Source organism: Hipposideros armiger, unplaced genomic scaffold, assembly GCF_001890085.2.
Source record: "Hipposideros armiger isolate ML-2016 unplaced genomic scaffold, ASM189008v1 scaffold_41, whole genome shotgun sequence".
NCBI lineage: Eukaryota > Metazoa > Chordata > Mammalia > Chiroptera > Hipposideridae > Hipposideros > Hipposideros armiger.
This window is the reverse complement of record NW_017731391.1, coordinates 2,460,303-2,464,001: the sequence shown is the minus strand read 5'-3', so window position 1 is coordinate 2,464,001 and position 3,699 is coordinate 2,460,303. Positions and strand designations below refer to the sequence as shown.

Here is a 3,699-nt window from a genome sequence, read left to right as displayed (position 1 = left end):
AGCAAGGACTGACCCTTCTCAGCCACTCTCTTCACCCATTAAAGGCCAATGCCACACACCCCCCTCTTGCTTGAGGAGAACCAGGAGGCCTCTGCTTGGCAAGAAATCATGCAACCCTGGATATGTCCCCCTTGTCTACAAGGCCAATATCCAGCATGAGCCAGCCCATAACCACTGCAGGGGCATGCCATGCTCTGTAGGGAAAAAAAATGGTCTAGATGCCAGAACTAGACTGTCAGAAACTAGCCTGTGCCCTGTAGGGAGAAGGTAGTGTGTGTCAGGGCTGCTTCTGAGGAAACTAGATGACGGTGTGTTGGGGTGAGGAGAGAACCCAGCATTGGAGAAGGGAGAGCTGACAATTGTGAGTCCTGGGATTTAGCACAGCCCTGGGAGATGGTGCTTATCTGCTACTAGGTTGGGTCTTGGGACTTTGGTGAAAAGGTGGCTACACTGCATGGAGTAGATAATTCAGAACTTCTGAGGCAGGTTGCACCTAGTGTGTGACTGACATCATCCTTGGGATTCCAAAGTATCATCATGGCTCCCCCATTATTAAAGTGGTGCCCGGGGTGGATGGTGAACAGACATTGTCCCAGGTCTTACTCATTAGAGGTGTCACTGGATCCAAAGACCCAACAATGCTCATTTCACACTCCCTCAGTTTCTACCAAGAATGCGAAATCTTTGCAGTTAGTGAATGAGCTATGGGGTGAGGGCGACCAGAGTAGGGAAGTACAAGTACTTCCTTCTCACCCCATCCTCCCTCTTCTCCAAGGAGAATGTTAACACAGTATCACATCCTGGGTGAAATGACAGGGATTAGGAGCAACCCTAACCTTTAGGATGCAGGCGCAGAAGCCCAATCTCACCCCATTTAATAGCAGCCTGGTCTGATGCCTTTCTGTTAATGGTTGTATATTAAATATTCCAGGTTTTGCGAATCCTAAGTCTGTGGCAGCTACTCAACTCTGCTGAACCACAAAAACATCCATACACAATACATGAATGAACGAGTGTGCCTGACCTGCCACTGGGCCCCTGCTCCATAAACCTGTGACACTGGACGTATCTGTGGGAGGAGAAAGTGCTCTGTGGACTCCACGACACCCTACGTGGAGAATCACATCACAGACCCATAGGTCAGGAGCAGGGCCATGCCACTTGCAGTGGGGACATCCACACATTTGAAAGTNTCACAACCATTGGTAAGTTTGGCAGACCCAGGGCCGAAGAACAGTTGTTGTAGAGATCGAGAAGAATTGTGTGTATGTAAATATTACAAGTTTTTTACAGTCATGAGGCCCAGAAGCCAGGGTGGACACAGGACACAGAGCAAGACCAGGAGGGAAAATGGGAGTAGCAATGCAGTGGATACCAGGTGGGAACAAATGACTTGTGAAGACCCGACGCTGAGCTCTGTTCCAGGATGGGGGCACAGACCCTCTCTCCCTGCCGGGCAGGACCATGTGTCTGTGGGAATCCAGTGGATGCATTAGCGGATCCTGGGCGTTTGGCTTTGAAGGAAAGATATATCTCCTCTGACTTTGAGAATAGACACTGGACTCAGACTGATAAAGAGACATTGGACAATGACAGAAATGTGATTGATTCCTCACAAAGATCCCAAATGCAGACTGTATTGTCTGGCTTGAGGACGTCCGGTGCCCTGGAAGGGGATGCTGGAGATGCAAGAAACTGAACAGAGAGTGAGTTCCCTGGAAACGAGACGGACCTCAGTGTGTGTGTGTGTGTGTGTGTGTGTGTGTGTGTGTGTGTGTGTGTATGTTTGAAAAAGTGATCCACCCACAGTGAGTTCTTCTTGGGAGAACAATAGCCATGGGCATGTCCTACCATCCTTCCTTTCCCTGCTCACCTCCTGATATCTCTTCCTCATTGCACAAATCTTTGGACACTCACTGTGGATTTCCTGCTGACCCCAAACATTAGGGCTTTACAGTGTATCCAGAACTTTTTTGTGTTCTGTTCCTTTTCTTCTTAGTGAAAAGATAACCTAAATAAAAGGGAGAGAAAATATTTTCCACTCATATCTCTGGTAAAGGACTGGTATCCAGAATATATAAAGGACTTTTACACTCAATAGTATAATAATAAGTAATTCAATTTAAAAAATAGACATTACTCTAAAGAAGAATACAAGTGGCCAATAAACACATGAAAAGATGTTCATAGCATCAGCCATCAGGGAACTGCACATCAAAACCAAAAAGATGCAAACTTAGTTCTCTTTCCCATCTTGCAAGTGGCGGGTGAAAAGGCTGAAAAGCCAGATACTGAAGAGAAGGAACCTGAAGCCAAGAAGGCTGATGCTGGTGGCAAGGTTAAGAAGGGAAACCTCAAGGCCAAGACGCCTAAGAAGGGGAAGCACCACTGCAGCCGAAACCCTGTCCTAGTCTGAGGATTCGGCAGGTATTTCCGATCAGCTATGTATTCCCGAAAGGCCATGTACAAGAGGAAGTATTCAGCAGCAAAATCCAGGATTGAAAAGAAAAAGAAGGAGGAGGTTCTTGTACTGTCACCAAACCAGTTGGTGGCGACAAGAATGGTGGTACCCGAGTGGTTAAACTTCGTAAAATGCCTAGATACTATCCTACTGAAGAAGTGCCTCAGAAGCTGCTGAGCACGGCAAGAAACCCTTCAGTCAGCACTCGAGAAAACTCCGGGCCAGCATCACTCCCGGGACCATTCTCATTATCCTCACTGGGCGCCGTAGAGGCAAGAGGGTGGTTTTCCTGAGGCAGCTGAGCAGTGGCTTGCTACTTGTGACTGGACCTCTGTCCCTCAATCGAGTTCCTCTGCGTAGAACACACCAGAAATTCGTCATTACCACCTCCACCAAAGTCAATATCAGTGGTGTGAAAATCCCCAAACATCTCACCGATGCTTACTTCAAGAAGAAGCTGCGGAAGCCGCAACACCAGGAGGCGGAGATCTTCCACACAGAGAAAGAGAAATATGAGATTACAGAGCAGCGGAAAATTGATCAGAAAGCCGTGGACTCGCAAATTCTGCCAAAAATCAAAGCTATTACTCAGCTCCAGGGCTACCTCTGCTCTGTGTTTCCCTCACAAATGGGGTTTATCTTCACAAACTGGTGTTTTAAATTTATTACGAAGCACCTAATTAAATGGCTGGTCTATTTAAAAAAAAATCCAAAAACATTCCACTTCACAACCACTCAATGTGAATTTAGCTCAAGTTCTCTATCTCCCTTTGATTCTCGGTCTCAGGTGAACCCTTGACTCATACAGTCTTACTCACCTGGCCTAATTCCCAGGATGAGGAGGGCAGGCAACTGGGCAGCGGTTGGCAGGGAACTCCCCTTTCCCACCCTGACCCCAGGCTATCTGCCCCTTGCTGCCCTCTCACTTCTGCCCAAAGTAGCTCGTAGTCTAAAGCACCCTGCCAGGGATGCCAAGGAGGATTGAGCAAGTTAGGATATTTCGGGAACTCAAAGGCTGGGCGAGATGCACTCAGCCATGGATTGGGCTGTACCTTGGACCATGGTTGGTGGGGCTGAAGTGGAAATACAAGAGGGACAGCCTAGTCCAGACCCTGAATCTCAGGAGAAGCCTCTTCAGCTCCTGCTGCTCCAGGTAATCCTACAATGCAGACAGTTTCTACCCCTCTACTGTGTGGCAGCTGTAGGGACAGGCCCTGGGGTTGGACTGGTGAGAGGGG

The 3,699-nt window shown here is 48.1% G+C and overlaps 1 pseudogene; it reads left to right on the top strand.

Annotated features, from left to right (window-relative positions):
* LOC109380874 (60S ribosomal protein L6 pseudogene) overlaps positions 1–3,121 on the top strand; it is a 6,258-nt pseudogene extending 3,137 nt beyond the window's left edge.
* The last annotated feature ends 578 nt before the right edge of the window (positions 3,122–3,699 follow it).